The following is an 18698-nucleotide window of genomic DNA, read 5'->3' on the forward strand; positions in this document are numbered from 1 at the left end:
TTGGTACAACTTCTTTAGAAAGAAAATTGTTAGTATCTATCTAAATTAAAAATGTATGTGTCTTTTGATGTAGCCATTCCACTTGTTTTTGTTTTGGCGGTGCTGGGGATTGAACCCAAGGTCTCTCACATATTAGGCAGGTGCTTCACAGCTGAGCCACATCCCCAGCCCTGCAGTTCCACTTGTAGCAATATTTCCCCATATATATTTTCAAATGTGTGTAATGACTCATAAGAAGGCCATTCACCAAGGCATGGTGTGTAACAGTAGGAGTTTCAAGAAGTCCTGAGAGAGAATACTCATCAGACAGGTGAGACAGACAAGAATGGGTCAATAGAATGCGTCAATATAATGAAATGCTAATCAGCTATAAGCAAGGAGAAAATACTTTGTGTTCAGATAGAAACTCCAGTGATTTCTTTTTCTTCTTTCTTTCTTTCCATATTGGAGATTGAACCCAGGGCTGCTTTACCACTGAGCTACACCCCAGTTCTCCTTCCTTCCTTCCTTCCTTCCTTCCTTCCTTCCTTCCTTCCTTCCTTCCTTTCTTTCTTTCTTTCTTTCTTTCTTTCGACAGGGTCTTTTCAAATTGCTGAGGCTGGCCTTGAACTTGCGATCCTCCTGCCTCAGCCTCCTGAGTTGCTGGGATTACAGGTGTGTGCTACCATGCCTGGCTCCAAGACTTTCTTTCTTTTTTTTTTTTTAAACAAAGTACAGAAAAACATGTTTCTTTTTTTAAAAAATCATGTTTAAAAAGAGAAAGAAAACCACATTTATATGCATCTGCATAAATAGATAAAATATGATTTACCTGTGAGGAGAGGAATTGGGACTTGAGGGTGAGAGAGAAACTATCCACTTTGTACCTTTTTGTCCTGTTTGAATTATTAATTCATTACCCATTCAGTCTTTAAAATATATACATTGTATCCTGCTGTCTAATAGTCAGTCATTGAATTTAATGTGAAATATATACTTTAAAATACTCATCTCTACAACAACTTAATCCCATACCATGGTCTTTCTGCTGTTTGACACTCACCAATATTTGAATAAATCTGATGCCTGGAAGATAGTGTAGGCTTATCCTGTAACTCCCTACTTCCCTGGTGTCCAGAATTGAGTACAAGTGAAGATGTGCCCACACCGTGTGAGATGGTTCTAGTACCCGGAGTGAGGCTCTGAAGGAGACAGGGCTGGACTGGAATTCTGTCTGTAGCTACATCTACTTGGCTGAGTTGCCTGATCTCTCTAAACCTCAATTTTTGGATCTATAAAATGGAAATAACTGTTTACTGTTGTATTATGAAGGTGAACTTGGCTACCCTGAAGTGCCAGGGATTTCGAGTATTTAAGGATCTAGCTCATTAATCAAATAGCTTGCTGTGGTCAACATATTGGCCTCTCAGCTGGCCTCTGTCAGAGCTATGGTAGAGCTGGTCAAACTTACCTCTGTTCCTTGTTTATATTATAGAGTCCCTCAGAAATGACTCTGACCTCTTGTTTCCTGATCCCTGAGGTCTCCCGGGAGTAGGCCGCTGTTCTTTCTAGACAGCCAGTTTCCATCTGATGTGCCCTCACCTTATCCCTAAGAGTGCCTCTTAACTCTGTGACCGAAGCCTCTAGAGGCATTTTAGTTAATGATTTTCTCATAACCTAGAGAGTGTCCTTTTAATATTGGGGCTTGGGGGCTAGGCCATGGTGTCTGGATCACAAGGGACCTGGTGACAACTGCACTTGCCTTGGGTGGATTTGAGCCAGGTTGCAGGGGTATAAGTTAGTCTCTGCCTTCCCTTCTACATACTCTGGCACCCACATACCTGTGGTAATTTTCAGACCCTGAGGCTAACTGTTCATCAGAGTTTGGCTTGGTGTGATTTACAACCAAATGTACATAAAATGTGTCTGTGTCTTGCAAACTGTTTACTTAGGCAACTCTTAGGACCTGTTACCAAGTGACATCAAAGGCTCTGAGCAGCTTGGTTTATAGTCAGTCTAAGAAATGATAGAAGGTCCGGAGTTTATATGTGTTCGTATACTTTAATGGGAGAAAAATTCATATAGAGCTAAGAGCTTAGTTGCTATGGCGAGGTAGAATGCTTTTTGAAAAAGTTTCTCTTTAAAGTCAAAGATTAATCGCTTTCAAGGTGGAGGGAAAGCAGAAGGGGGAGCAAACCCAGACTGCAGTGGGCTAGATTTCCCCCAGATATTATTGCTGCTTCTGTCTCTGCAGTGGAACATAACAGCTGGTAAGTGGGGAGAAACTGGAGAAAGAGCTTTTTTGACTTTAATCCAGTATGCCGTTTTCCTGTGCCCGTTTTACTGTAATTCTCGGCGGCCACGGGACAAAAGCTGTTGACTGATACATGCAATTACCTCCTCTAATATTGCTCTCAACTGTCGGCCCTGACTGACAAAAGTGGATGAGGTTTAGTTAAGGTCTGGGAAAACACTCTTTTAATAAAAGCCGTTCCAGTCTCTATGATCACTCCCTCCCTCAGACCTTTTCATCTGTGTTCTGGAAAGATAAGGTCTGGTGATGGAAAGCTAAAGAGTGGTGCTGAGCTGGACATCACTGATGCCACCATTTACCTCCTGAAAAAAACTGCTCCCTAGCACGTGTGCAAGCGATTTGCATTTGAAATGAGGGAAATGAGTTTGGGTCGCTGGGCAGGGTTTTCCCAGAGAATTAGAAGCTGTTTTAGAAAGTTAAACCAGATCTTTATTAGCTTCAGCCCCCCCCCCCACACACACACTTTTTTTGTTGTTTGTTTGTTTGTTTGTTTGGAGGTGAAAGAGAGCCCCCAGGAAGTTTTCCCCCAGGGTCTTTCTGGGGATTGCTGGATTCTGAAGCCCTCTCTCCTCAAGTAGGATGAGCTGCAAAACTGTGCTTAGGGAACTGTAGCTGGAAACCTTGCCTCCAAGGAGCAGCAGTTAGAGGAGCAGAGCTGGCTTCCCAGTGTGGAGCCCCTTGGATGGCCCCTGGGGGTGGGGGGCATGTAGCCAGTGAGGATGTCACCATGGCTACCACCCCTGCCCACTCTTTAATTTAGAAGAATTCATGGTTCACACCGAATGAGGACAAGGTCATGTAAGTGAGGATGACGCCCTATTTACAAGTGTGGTTTGGAAGGCTGAAGTGGAAACTATGGGAAGATGTTCTTATAAAAACCCGGCACTGTGTGGATTGGATGGCGTCCCTGTCTTTTGAAAGGCCTGTGGGTCGTTCTGAATGCAAACTGCTGGCCACAGTGCAGATGGAAACCCATTCTTTAGGAAGGCCAGGCAGCTTGGCAGAACGTCCCCGCTGCCTCCTTTGATTTGTGCAGGAGCAGGGAGGGGAGGTGGGCTGAGGAGGTGGCGTTTATTTAAAGGCCCAGAAGGGAGCTGAGTGGGGTCAGAAGGAAGCCTCTCCCTTATCAACAGCTAGGTAGCTTCTGCGCATCAGTTTTCCCTGGTGCTGGCACTCAATTTTCATAATACAATACGCAATGTGATAAGGCCTACACATTATTAATAGTAGCAATAGCACGGCAAGGTTATTTCTGTGCAGTTTTAATAAATAAAGAACAAAGGGCCAAGGTACTGATGAAGTGAATTGTCTAGGATTTGAGACCCGGGACAAAACCAATTCTTCTCTTTCAAATATCTGCAGACTCTTTCTTGACTGCAGGTTTTTATTTAGAGACAAACCTGCCTTCCACCTGCACTGCACCCACGTTGGTCTGGAGACTTGTACATCAAGGTAACACCTGCTTCCTTTGTATAGGGGTCTCCAAGAATGTCAGCCGGGGTCAGATGAGAAGGGAGTGTGACTCAAAAGACATTTCTGGCACTTCTGCTCCATGCCAAAAAATGCACTGAAGTCTGAAAGTGTGTGACACGACAGAGGAAGAGACTTAGGGCTAAGGCAGGCCTAGGAAGAGGCCACCTTCAGCATAAGGTGGTGACACGCTAGGAGGGAGGTGAGTGCCATGAGGAGGAGGTCAGGTAAGGCCTGGCTTTCTGGAAGAAGCTGGTGCTCTAGCTGGACCTTCCAGTATCCATATGAAATGAAACATCTGTATTTTCAACTGAGAAAATGGAAGAAGTGGCCACTGGTTAATTTTGGAAGGGGAGAAGTATACAAGTATGCATGTGTGTGGGCACTTACCCCTCTTCAGGGTTTCCAAAAAGACTGTGAAGAACACAGATTAGAACACAGATTAGCCTGAATGTGTTCTTCAAGGAATATCTGAGAGGCCCCAGAGAAAGGGAGACAGAGGGGAAGGTGTGGCTTTGAGAAAATCAGAGTGGCTGCCGCAATGGAGACTGGTGTCTTGACCACTCTGTGGCTGGCTTACCTCTGGTTGGAACATCCCACAGGGCAACCTGAGTTTTCAGACTAAGGGACTCCTCAGCTGGCATTCTTTATGGTACACAAGGGCCACTGCACTATTTGCAGGGGGCAACAAAATATTCATTGAGACACATGCCTTCTTCAGGGAGCTAGCACCCCAGGAACACCACACACAGGCCAACAAATGATGGCAGGAGACTGGTTCAGCAGGAAGGAGAGAAGGTGAGCTCAGACTCAGGACCTGGAAGGGCTCTCCTCTCTGTGCATGTCAGTAGCCAGCACTTACCCCACACTCTTTCCCTCCCAGGCTTGGTCCTTACCTGGCACTCTGAGGTGAGTCTCCAGGAAGCAGAGGCAGAGAAACTGGCTTAACTCAAATGCTTGGAGCCAGGACTTGGGCTGGGCTCTGTCTCCCTGCCCACGCTCCACACTATTAGTTGCCTGCCCTGCAATGGGGGAACAGGCTGCATTCTGGCCTTTCCCTGGGAAAAGTCAGAGTTCATGGACTGATCTGGCTTTGGATGGGGGAAGTAGGGGTAATTTCTGCAGAAGCTACACTGGGAAGAGGAATTGTTTGTCTTTTAGCTACAGAATCCTACCCCTATTTCCCACCCTGCCATACACAATCACATGAGCATTCATCTATAAAACACCTCACACACACACACACACACACACACACACACACACACACACACTTTTCCCCTCTAAACCAAATCACTGAAATTTAAACAAAATAAAAGTGCTGAGGCCCCTTCCCAGATACATTAAATGATAATCTTAAGAGCAGAACTTGGGTATCTGAATTTTTTTTTAAAAGCAAAACAAATAAGAAATCTTCAATGACGTGTGATCAAAGAAAAAATTTAGACAGTTCAGAAGAGAACATCTCCATACTCCTCCCACCTAACCTTAGTCTTTGTTTGTAAAGACAAACACCTTTAACAGTCCTATGATGCTTCTAGAAAACAATGCATGCACATGGCCACCTGTGATGTTGTCAACCTCTGTAGGTGATGTGAGACTCTCTGATCTGGGTCCTGCCCGTATCCTGGGGATACATCTTCTGTGTGACACTGGGTCAGGACCAGGCCCTGGCCGTGAGGAGCTTCTGGTACACAGAACAGGTGGTAGAGCCAAGGACACAGCCCAGTGAGCCTGCTCAGTACAGCAGCCTGCCTTAGACCCAAAGAGGCGACAACTCTTCAGATACATGTGAGTTCATGAGAGCTAACACAGAGTGGTGGGAAGTAGAGTTGAGAGGGGATCCATAAGGAAATGCTTTCCAGAGGAGTCTTGAGAAGTTTCAAAAATGACAGGGAAGAGTATTCTGGGGGGGGGGGGGGTGGAGAAAAACATGGGGTGTGAAGGCTCAGTCATCTATTTGCAGGTTTCTTTTTCTTCTGTGTTTTGGGAAGCAGTCGGCTTGATGGCAAGAACATGTACACTGGTGCCGGTCACCTCTGGGTTATGGGAGTTGAATACACAGTAGGTGTGGTGGCTGTCCTCTGGGTTGCACTGAGACAGACAGGTGAAAGAGACACGTCTTTACATCCTAGAAACCCAAGTGCAAAGCAAGGAATATTTTCCTAACAGCAGGTGGGTGCAAGACGTGTTGGAAGAGGGAGTGGGACTAGAAACTTGTGGAAGCAGGAACAATTAGCTGGAGTTTTGATACAAGTCCTAAATTTTTGGTCACTAGATTTTGGAAAGGAATACCACAGTGCTCTGTCACAGACAAAATTTGGAGACATCTAAGGTTTTGTTGATTTTGACAAATACTTGTATATTGTTCTGTTTCTGTTTGTTTTCTAGAGACGCCATGAATCACACGGGAAAACAAGTAGTGTGCCATGTATCTCTGAGAGCACCTTCTCTTGGAAGTTAAGTCTGACTTAGAATTGAAGGCTCGCCCGAGTTTTATTGCTTTGGGGACTTAGAATTGCACGTCTCTCTAACAATACATTGACATTTTCAAGGACAATGTATATCTGGAGATTATCATTATGTACTTGAATTAATCTACTTGAAAAAATGTGTCAGAAAAAGCATTTCATGTCCTATCCCAGACTGGCCGGGACTGGGTTCCAGATTTTTTTTTTTCTGAATGGCATGTGAAAATATTTTGGCTTTGAGGACTTTTTGACAACAGTTTTAACCCCTGCTGCATGGGGGATGGAGTTGTTGGCACTTCAAGGAAAGGATTGTGTTTTTTTACCTCCATTTCACAGATGAGGTAAATGAAGGCATCAAAAAATTCAATATCTTCCCTGAGGTCTTGCCTGCCCTCAGTTGTCAAGTTGGTGGACTTAACATGAAGGTCAAGCGTCTCATTTTACAGATGAGCTAACTGAAGAATGAAGAAGTACCAAGACAACTTGCTTCCTCCATTCCAGACCTTGAAGCCTGGTGCTTCTGAGCTCATGACCAGAATGCTTTGTGTGACATGTGGGTTGTCCTTGAGGAGAAGCCTCTGCTTTGTTGTCTCCCCTTCCCAATGCATCCTGCATACAGTCACCCTGCAATACCTGACCCCCCTTCCCCCAACACACATAAGCATCCCGGAATGTGGTTTCCCAAGAACTACACACAATTGTCTCTGACTCTCTCTGTTCTGATCTCTATCATTTCTTGGGCATGGACCCCACAATCCTCACTAGTATACCTACAAGCTGTATGCTTCTCTACCTGTGTCATTATTTGCTATTTCTCACTTGTCAGCATGCCCTCTTCCTGCCAGAGCCTCAGGTCCCGATACTATTTGTCTTTAAGATCCACCCCCAATGCCACCTCCTTCATGAAACCACTGGATTGCCAGAGTTGTCTTGTCACTCTCACTGATGGATAGAGGTCAGGGTGGGGAAGAAAAGGGAAGGAAGAAAATGGTGGGACTCAGAATAGGAGACACGAGGCTTGGAGACAGGGGCAGCCATGCTGGATCCCAAGACTAACCGACAGAGAGTCACAGCTTAGGAAGTGCTTCCTGTGTCTTGAAGCTGTGCAGCATCACTGTCTCCTTCAGTCCTCACAGTGAATCCTCAGGCTGCTGCAGCTGGGATTCAACCCAGTTGTGCCTCAAGTCAAATCTGTGTTCTCCCTAACTGTTGTGTTGTCTTCTAAGACAATTGGCCATTGGGTAGGAAAAGAATCTGACCATCCTCAAAATGGAGGATTAAAGTGATGAAACAAAATGAGGGTCTTGGATTAAGACAATGCAGTGTGGGACACTGGAATTGGAAGAGATGAGTGGTGTGGCCAGAGTGGAGCTCTCTTAAGGCCTTTGGTTCCTGTAGCCTTTACTGTAGAATGAGGCAGCTTATTCTGGTCAGCAGGGGTCTCAGTGTCTTGGTGTTTCTCCTGTGTCTTGTACATCTTGCTTTGTGTCACAGGACTTTGGATTCACAAGCTTCCTGCAGGAGCTAATCCTGAAGGCAAGGATAGTGTCTTCGCCTTTTTGAAGTAGAGATATTGTCCACCTTGACCAAGTGGCCATACAAGACCAGCAGAGAGGTGAGCCCTTCCATCTGCCCAGGAACATGGGCATGCATCACAGAGAAATGAGGGTTCCAGGCAGACAAGAAAACAAGGTGAGGGAGCACCCAGGGCCGAGGGCAGGACACATCTTCAGAGAGAAAAGCCTGGAAAGGGGATGATGGGGTGTTAAGAGTGTGCCTAGAATTTAGGTCAAAGAAAGCAGTCAGGGGAAATAGACCCACCAGTCAGCTCAGGGATGGGCCTAGATGTGCAAGTCCCTCTCCTACCCGCCATGACTCCAGTAGGACCTCTGGCCTACCTAGCCCAAACTACTCTCAGCTCCCTACCCTCGGACACATCTCCTTGTTTCTGGGTCTCTTTTTTAGAGGCCCAGGATACCTTTCCTTATTACCTAGTGGGTTCTACTCACCTTTTGAGGCATTTTAGACATGGGTCCTGTGAGGCCTGCCTTATCACCCTCAGAATTCACTGTCACTCAGAAGTGCTGTTTCTACCTCTCTGTTCCAGCACCTTCCCTCTTGTTGTGGGGGCTTCGTCCATGGTGGTGGTGATGATATCTTTTCCTTGTAGCACCAGTGCTAACACATAGTAGGCACTCAGCACATTTTGATGATGGAATAACTCCAGCCTAGCATTCATGTGTTTTTCAGGCAGACAGCTAGCAGTCAGTGGGACCCATGTGTGACTCTGGAAAGAGTGCAGGGGAGGTTCCCTGTCTGCCTTTCGCAGATGGAACAGGGCTGCTCATCTTGATGGCAGGCCAGCCTCCTGCAGCCGCTGTACCTGCCTGCCCAGGAAATGTTTTTCTGCATTTTCCTTTCTTGTCATTTTTCTCGCCCTGCAAGGAGTAGAGCAACCCCTCAGGAGTTGATTATATTGCAAGATGAATAGGATATTTGAATTATGCTATTTAAATGAGTCATCTCAACCCTAGAGTAATTGTTCACCCCCTGTCACATTAAACGTGATCTACATGTCCAAAAGAGTGCTTTGGGCCTGAATGGGGAATCACTGAAATTGTTGGGTTCTGGTTCTCCGTAGTAGGTCATTTGCATTATAGTGTTCTTTGGTTTACATCTGAGCAGATAGGAACTCTTAAACTGTCACTCACCAGAGCTACCAGAACAAGCAGAGAGAAGTCAAACTGCTCGTTCTCACTCTCTCTCTCTGTGTGTGTGTCTGTATGTATGTGTGTGTGTGTGTCAGAGAGGGGGCAGCAGGGTGCATGGTGCAGAAGACGACATCCAGTCCAGGCTATACAGTGTCAGAACATCTGGGAGAGCGGGAGTTGGAGTCAGAGTTTGGATCTATGGGCTGAAACCTTGTTTCACGTTCCTTCTTTGAGAATTTTGCTCACTCCGAAAACTAAGCCTATAGTGGTGCTTTTGAGAGGGATCAGCCTGGAGGTGCCATTATGCCTCAGTGTTTGTGCATCTTGGAGCTGGGTTGTAGGGCAGGAGTCCTCCAGTGCCCCGCTACAATGGGACACATTTCTTTTCACTCTTCATTTCTCTTGATGCAGTAAACATGAGTGACTATCAGACTGTCAGACATAATGAATTGAAAACACCTGTCAAGGTCTGAGGGATTGGGACCTGTATGGTTTCAGCCACTTCTATAATTTTGAATATGAACTTGAGTGACAGCCCACTGGGCAAGGCCCACACTGAGGTACAAAGTATTTAAACTTTTCAAATGAGTGGGGAGCAGCACTCCTAAGGTGATAGACGAGGTCGGTGTTGACTCCCAGACTATGTCCCCAGGAGTCAGGCAGGTGTTGGGCTGGTTCCACAAGAGAAACAGGACCTGGAGGCCCCTGCCCTCAAGAAGTTCACAGTCTAGTGCGGTTGACAGGTGTGCAAATGGTTACCACACAATGGAGGCACGTGAGCCCTGCTGTGGGAAATGAGGACACGAGTCTGCCTGAGGAAACCGGGCGATGTTTCACAGAGGAGGAGGTGTTTTTGTTGGAATCTGAAGGATAAGCAGCGGCACTTACAGGGTGGATGATTTGGGGGCAGGCAGCGGGGGAGGGTGGCTAGAGCCTACTGTGTGGGGATGGCACTGAGGCAATCAGAACATGAGAGCCTTGAGTGATAAGAGTGACAAAATAAAACTAGGCTTTTTTTAGTTCTATGTTACGAATGTATCAGTAAACAATCAGCTGCAAGGAGAAGAAACCCACAATTCAATTGGCTTGGACATTAAGGAAAATTTATTAGCATATATAGTATGCTCCAAGGCAGGACAGTCCCAAGATGACTGAATTCAGTGGCTCAACTCTATCATGAAGGACCAAGGTTCTTTCCATTCTTTGCTCTTCCATCCTTGGTGTGATGGTTTGTTCTGACTTGCTCTTTTCCTGGTCATAAAATGACTTAAGAGGAAGAGACTTTGCTTGTTTGTTTCTTACTTTATTTGAGTCTCTTTAATTAATGAGGAAATTCCAACCCCATGCATCAGTGCCAAAAGCTCCTCACGTGCTGGATCCTAAACCATTCACTGGCAGGGGGGTGGGGATCAACCAAGTCCTATCTTGATTCACCCCCTGGATTAGGGCCCCTTCTTGTGAGGTATGTGTTCAGGTAGAGGATACCGGAATAAAACTAGGCTTCTGATAGAAGCAAGGGCTGTATGTGTGTGGGGTGACAATTGGTGGTGGAGTTGACCACCAGCAGTTCTTGCTATAGCTGGAGTTGCCACGATCAGCCTTTCATGTGGAAAAACAAAGCCACCCAGTCAGCAGTGTAGAGTTGAGTTCTATGAATAGAAAAGCTGAGAACAAATGGAAAAGTCAAGCAATGGACCAGCACACACAGGGAGCTGGAGCTGACGCTTTCCTGGAGCCCTGTTTCTCCACCCAAAGGGTGTGTGCATGCTTGGGGGTGGGTGGGGCAGCAACGGTGGGGTGGAGGCTAGTGCAGACCAGGGGCTTTCCATTTGGATTTGCAAACTGACAAGCACGAGCTCCTTGGAGAGTCCAGGTGAGGATTACACAATTCACACGGGGGGGGGGGGGGGCTGTTGGAGCTGGAAGTGACCTTGAAGTCATCTGGTTCAAGATGTTTATTTTACAAATGGGGAAACTGGGACCCAGATAAGCTAAATGACTTGTTAGTTTCCTTTGTCTGGTGGAGGACTGAGCCAAAAGCCTGCCCAGAGGTGTTCCTTCTCTGGCCCAGTGCTCTTGGTGATGGGTTCTCAGATCCGCCTGCCGTGAGGTTTCTGTGTACCTGGCGGTGCTGGAGATGCTCCACGGGCCCTTTGCCTGGGTTCTCTTATACTTGATAGCAGTTCTATTGTTGAAATTTTTTATTAAGAAGCTTTGGTTTGTATAAAAATGCAAAAACATCAGCAGGTGTGTTTTAAGCTCTTATCATTCATCTGAATCTTGGTGTGAATGTGTCCTTTTTAAAATTTTATTTATTTATTTTTTAAATTATACATGACAGTAAAATCATTTTGATATAATTAGTCAAGCATGGAATATATCTTGGTCTAATTCAGACCCCAGTACTTCTCCTTCTCTTTCCCCTCCCCACCCTCTGCTCCTTTCACTCTATTAATCTTTCTGCTATGTACCCATAGCTATATTTTAAAATTAATTTCTTGTGGGTGTACTTGATGGCGAAATTTGCTGTGGTGTATTCATATAGGAAAGTTACATCAATTTCATTCCACTGTCTTTCCTTTTCCCATCCCTCCATCCTTTCCCTTCATCCACCTTTGTCTACTCCACTGAACTTCTATTACTCTCCCCTTTATTGTGGATTAGCTTCCACATGTCAGAGAAAACATTTGGCCTTGGGTTTTTTGGGGATTGGCTTATTTCACTTAGCATGATAGTCTCCAGTTCCATCCATGTACTGGCAAATGCCATAATTTCATTCTTTTTTAAGGCTGAGTAATTTTCTATTGTGTATATGTGCCACATTTTCCTTATTCATTCATTTGTTGAAGGGCACCTAGGTTGGTTGGTTCCAAAGCTTGGCTACTGTGATTTGAGCCGCTATTAAACATTGATGTGGCTGAGTCACTGTAGTATGCAAATTTTAAATCCTTTGGATATATACAGAGGAGTGGAATAATTGAGGAAAATGATGATTCCATTCCTAGTTTTTTGAGGAATCTCCACACTGCTTCCCATAGTGGTTGCACCAGTTTGCAGTCCCACCAGCAGTGTGTGAGTGACCCCTTTCCCCTCATCCTTGCTCAGATAGGGAGGGCATTGAGTATCAGCTTATACAAAGAACTAAAAAATAAAACAACACCACCAGAAAAATAAAACCATAAATGGACAATCCATAAATGGACAATGGAACTAAACACTTCTCAAAAGAAGAAACACAAATGGTCAACAAATATAAGACGAAATGTTCAATATCTCTAGGGATTAGAGAGATGCAAATTAAAACTGCCCTGAGATTTTACCTCACTCTAGGCAGAATGGCAATTGGTTTTTTATTTGAAAAGAGGTTTTAGTGGGGAATAGTGATGAGAACTTCGGGGCACTGGGAACACAGAGGAGGACAAGTGGCCATAAGGAAATGGCCTAAGGTCAGAAGTAGGCGCATGAGGCCTCCTTTTGTTGAGAATGTTTCCTGTGATGCCTAGACAAGTAAGACACCCAATAAGAGCCATGGTGATGCTAGTGAGTGGCAACTGCTGTGCTGCTGTGAGGTGGATCCTGTGGCTCTTCTGCCCTCCTCCTTTTTCTTGACAATCTTAACTTCATTCACTTCATTCCCACTTGGACTTTCCTTTGGCCTCCCTGTGCTTGTGCCTGTCTGTCCCAAAACATGCACATTATCTTGGCTAAAACAGTTTTCCAGAAATCTTTGAAATTTCACCTTTGAGGATAAACCAGTACTTTGAACAGCAGGCACCAAAAAGAGAGAGGGAGAAAAAAAAAAAAAAAAAGGAGACAGTGAAAATAAGACAATGGCTTGAAAAATCAAGCTTTCCCTGACCACGTGCCACGTGCGAATCACCAAGCCTAACTAAAGGCCTACTATAGAATCCATTTATTTCAACTTTGCTTTTGAAAATGCTTTTAAAGTATATTAGTTTTTTTTCTGGTATTATGTCAAACATATTACAACTGTTAATTTTAGATGTATAAGGTAGAGAAAGGTTGATCTAAACCTGTATAGATTGGGGCATCCTTGGGTATTGGGTAATAGATGCTCCCATAGCTGTTAAAAATAATTAAGAGAAAAACCTTTATGCATATGCATCTCTGTGTGTGTGTGTGTGTGTGTACGCACACACACACACACACAGTTATTTCAGTCTGGAGAAGTATATGTGAGATGGATATGAGTTGTTACTTTGGGTGACCTTGTTGGAGAGTGCCAATATGGATGGGAGAGATAAGCTGGGGAGAGCTGTCCAAATTAAGAAGGAAAGAGTGGGGTGAAAGGCATGCAGATGGTGGCATTCATATAACTTTGTTTGGAGATATATACAAATGTGTGGGTGTGTATAATCAATTAAATAAAATACTTTGGAAAAGTGATCCGGAAAATGAGAAAACCATTATGTGTACCTAAAACCATCATGTGTACCTAAAATTATTACATGTTTCAGATGTTTGGATAGGATCATGAAGAAGCTGCGAAGGAAATGTTATAGTTCTTTAAATTAAAAGTGCTAAAAGGAGGCTGACAATGCTGCTGTGCTTTATTTACATTTTGTTCTTTCATCTACTGATATTAAGTTTTGCGACTCATGCATTCTCCTGGCATCTTTGTCAGTAATTATAATGGAAAATATGTATTATGTATATCTAATTATATGCACAAATAAAATATATAAAATAAGTATTTTGTACCTCTGGCCATATGCATACTTATAATTAAATTTTTATTTTAAAATCGTGTATACTCTGTTTTCAAGTGTGAATTTGATCCACCTGAAAAAAAAAATTCTCTAGTATTTTTATGTCATCCTGATTTAAAGGAACCCCTCAAGGTGTTATGGAGAGAACCCAGTAGACACTTGTAATGGAGTGCTTGTAAATCCCTTTCAAATATTGTGCCCAGTGGACTGTAATTGCCTCTGGGGTCACCCAGTACAGTCATGGCTAAAAAGCCACCATTTAAACTCCCCCAGTACCCCCCAGCACACACAGGAAAGCCAACAGTGCTTATTAAGATTACCATATGTCAGAATATGTCATATTACCATATGTGATATTACCATATGTCAGAATCTTTCCTCACAATAAACCAGCATGGACAAATATTTTGCGCCTATTTAATAGATCTGGAAACTGAGGCTTAGAGGGATTAAGTAATTTAGTCAGGGATGAACAAACTGAACCAGGTTTTAAATTCTGAGTTCTTTGATTCCATAAGTCAGTTTTTTTTGTTTGCTTTTTGCTTACTCCTCTTACACTACACAACCTAAGCCACATAAAAACGGAAACTGGAATCATCGTCAGACTCTGAAGATCGTCCCTTCCTCTGATCCTTTCTCCAGCCACTGCTTCTCGGAGGAGGAGGAGGAGATGGAAGAGAACAGAAGGGGAAAGGCAGAGCCAGTCTCTCTCTGCTCAATACCAGGTTTTCCCAGGAGAAGTGACTGTCCTGGAATAGCCCAGACTTGGGGCAGACGCCTCTGAGAAACTTAACCATTGACTCCAGAAACCAGTGTCTAACCCCACTCCCCTGGCTTCCAGAATATTCTAGATTTCTTAAGGCTTTATAATTCCTACCATATTTAGGCAGAAAAAAGTAGAACTTGAAAGTGTTCAAAGGTACAACAATGCTAATAAAACGGAATAGGAGGGTCTTGTTGTGAACAGACTGACCTTGTCTCCCAAATCTCAGCTCCCCAAGGGCAAGCTTCCTTTTGTTGAACAGAAAGAATTGAAAAACACTTCAAATACAAGGGATACTCACTGGAGTCTCCTGTGGCCTGCAGTAAAATGAAAATAAAGAAATGTGAATTTTTTCCTCTACTGTTTCGGCCCCTTCCCCACCCCTGAGATTTAATTGAGTAAAAATGTCTTGGTTGCATTTGTTCTTCTCTGATGCATGCACTTTAAAATTAGACTGCTCTTTGAATTTAGGGGGCTAAATCCAGGGTGCCTCTTTGACATTTTAATCATTAATTGTTGCAGAGTTTCCATCAGTTGTCTTAGCAGAAATCTTTTGTTTGCCTCCCACATATTTAAATTTTAAAAAAATTTAAATAGAACAGAATAGCAGTGGACTATTTTTTTACTTCCTGTTGACTCTAGCAGGAAATCCAAACCAGTCTTCGATTGCTTCACATTTGATTGATAACTTTGAGGGCACCTAGTCAGGTATTCTGAGTGTGATCAGGCAAGTACCAGCTGGAAAGAGAGTGGCAGAAGAAACCACTCAGCAAGAGGACACACTGCCTTTTTCTTTTATAACCAAATAATTTTAGAATACATTTGATGTAGTATGTAATATATATACTTGTGTGTTTAGTCGCACGATTAAAGTTTGCAAGTGATTGTTCATGTAGTATATTACAGATTTGGAATTAATACAATTAAAATTTGAGTTTTTAGCAGAAAAATTATATTTGACACAGGTTAATATAAACTAAACACAAGATTAGAGTGTGTGTGCTTATTTTGGGTATTTGATACCCATCACCTGCCCATTTCTTAGTGAACTAAATTCTATAATAAATTATTGTTAGTTCCATATTGTTAGTTCTGAAGGGCAGGAGAAGGGTAACCTAAGATATTTCCAAGGGTGGCATCAGAAATAAAAATCAAATCACACTGGTAGTGTTCCAGCTTTCTATTGCTTCCTTGTACCTTTTGATTGGATAATTAAGGGATGCTAAAAGGCACCTCTACTGTCTTTACTCAAGGAATTATCAGCCTTCACGTAGGTGGTTTCAGGGAATTGCCATCTATTGCTCTCTAGTTAGCAAATACGTTCTTAACTCCTAAGACACTGTGAAGCATTAAACAGACACAGGATAACTGAAAACAGTAATCTTTATACTCTTTAAGTGCAAGGGAATTAATTAATAGCTAATTGCAGGGGTAGGAAAGAATAACTCGGGAGGTTCATGTTCTGTTCCTGATGATAGGGGCAAGTGATACCAACGTTTTTCAAGATACCTAATTTCTGAATTTATATCACCTACAAGTAAAGAACCATGCAAAATGGCATCCCAGAGTCTTGGCGTTTTTTTTTTTTTTTTTTTTTTGCATACTCTTGATTTTTTTTTCATACCATAAAACTTTCCCCTTTAAAATGTACAATTTGGTGGGATTCAGTATATTTACAAAATTGTACCATTATCACTACTAAATTTAGGATATTTTCATCACCCCTAAAATCCTCTCCTGGCCCCTGATAATCACTGTTCTGCTTCTTGCCTCCTTGGATTTGCCTATCTGGACACACTTGCCCTTTCAGGTGAGCTAAGTCAAGCTCATTATTTTTGTCCCACCTCTTCTGTTACAAGCCCTTTGTACTCCCTTAGTATGTACCATTTCAATCCTAAAAGACTTCTACATGTGAATACCTATGTGAAGAAGTCATTATGGTTGTATCATGTGTTTTAACCCATCTAGGTTATTAGTTCCATGAAGTTGGGGAAAATACCTGAAGATTTACTATTTACAAGTACTTTCTATGTATCAGGACTTGATTAAGTCAGAATATTTATTGAGTACCTACTGCTTGCCAGGTACTGTGCTATATGCTAGGGCTTTGATCCCCACCTCTGAATTAAATAATCCTCACCTCAATCTTAGACGTTTCATATTGTTAGTTTTACAGACAACAAAACTAAGGTTCAAGATTTCCAAATTGATAAGTGGAAGAACAAGATCATGAACCTAAGGTGGACGACAGACAGCCTTTCCAACCCTTTCTCCTCTATGGTCCCCATCATAATCTTCTTGTGAATGTTCATGTTGTATACAAATTCCCTGCCTAACATATACATAAATGCATTTTCAGATGAGTTAAATACAAGACAAAAATAAAACTTGTGTTTAGACTTCAATGAAAATTTTTTCAAAATAATAACTTGATTTTGAATGAAAGTATCTAAAAACATTTTGTTGTACATGTGAAAAAGCAAGCACACACATGCCTATTCCAAGGGGAGTGCTTTATTTTCAGAGTACTGAGAAGGCTGTAGCATAGTAACTGAATCTGTGGAAGAGAAAGTTATTATCATAGCCTCTAACCCTGTGTCTCAGAGGCCCTACCCAGGGGCTCTTGCCACCATCATGACTGAGGAGCACATCTCCACATCTCTTTTTTTTTTTTTCCTTTTTGTAGTGTGTATGAACAGACTGCCTCTATTTTAATTGTTGTTATTATTTTTATGTGGTGCTGAGGATCGAAACCCAGTGCCTCACACATGCTAGGCAAGCACTCTGCCACTGAGCCCCAGCCTCACCCACACCTCCACTTCTCTTTAGGTCTTTGGCCACCATTGTTCAGAGGCTGGATGCATCCATGCCTCGATCTTGCCCAAGAAGTCACGCTGGTTTCCTTCATCGTTGTACTTTAGCTCCCCGGGTCTGTCAGAAGCCACAGCTTCACCTTAGCTCCTTTGCTTCTGACTTCCCTCAGAGAAGAAATTAACTCAAGTTGTCAGAGGGGGAAGAACTGTAAATCGTAGCAGGAAAAAATAGGCTGTGAAATCAGAGGAGGAGGAAGGTGATCTAATTTTGGGTACTGCAAATACATTAAACCACGCATTGAAGTTTTCCTGGTGCCTTAATATTACATGGCCTTGTGGCCTTCACTCCAGGCCCCTGAGATTAATCAGCTTTGAAGGAAAGTAGACAGTCTCAGACAACAAAACAGGAAATAGGACATCCCAAATCTGGGGACAGTCACTGTGAGACTAGAACATAACAGACAGCACATCTGAATTTTGTAAGGTCACAGAAAAGATGTTTCTATTCAGGAATTCTTTGGTAAGGAAAGAAAGAAGGTTATGCATGCCAAGTGGAGGAAGAAGATAAAGTAGACAGAATTCCTTGCCTACATTAATTGGTAAGATATATGGGCTCTGGGAGTAAGACATGTCAAATGCTTATAGTAGCTCTTAGAGGAGGGCAATTATCTCTCTGAAGTGATGGCCCTGGGAGGAGATTGGTAAGATGTTTTGGCTTTGTTATTGGTGGCCAAGTAGCCATTAATCATGGCCTTTTTAAAATCTAGGATGGTCATTTTAAAGACCAAATTTCATTTGTAGTTATTAGCAAATGGAAAATACCTCTTTTTTCTTTAATTTCATTACTGGGATATTATAAAAAGGGCTTTAATTTACCATCTGTGGGTATTTCAATTTTCAGATGCAGGTAACACGATACCATTAAAATAAAAATCCTCTGGCGTCAGCCCTCAGATGGGTTAGCAGAAGAGATATGATAAGTAACTTCTGGCATTTGGCAAGATAGCCACACACCCCTTCTTCTCCCTACCTCCACCCCAGGGAAGAGATTCAGCTAGATTTACCTCTGGGATCTGTTGTGTGTATGGAGCTATAGCAAGTCCAGGAGTCTGTGGCCTGCTTGGTTTTCAGGAAAGCATATTGTTGATTCAGCTCTGCATCCATCTTGAAGCTTCAGGATGGTCGCCCTTATTGTGCCCTCCAGTGGGACCTCTCCTTCACTGTTGGCTCCATATTGAATCCAAGTACAGAGGAACATCTAACATGGTAGTAGCTGGTCTAAACCACACTATCTATTGAACTGTCTTCTTTATGAGGATCTTTCTTGTATAGATGGCTGTTTTAACCCATTCAAACTCTCCTGCCCAAGGATGAAACCTGATCTTCAGGTCATGACTTGATCTAGAAGAATTTGCTTTCTCTAATGTGGTCCATTTGGCCATGGAGT

Source organism: Spermophilus citellus (assembly GCF_964194105.1).
Source record: "Spermophilus citellus genome assembly, chromosome: 7".
In the NCBI taxonomy this organism is placed as follows: Eukaryota; Metazoa; Chordata; class Mammalia; order Rodentia; family Sciuridae; genus Spermophilus; species Spermophilus citellus.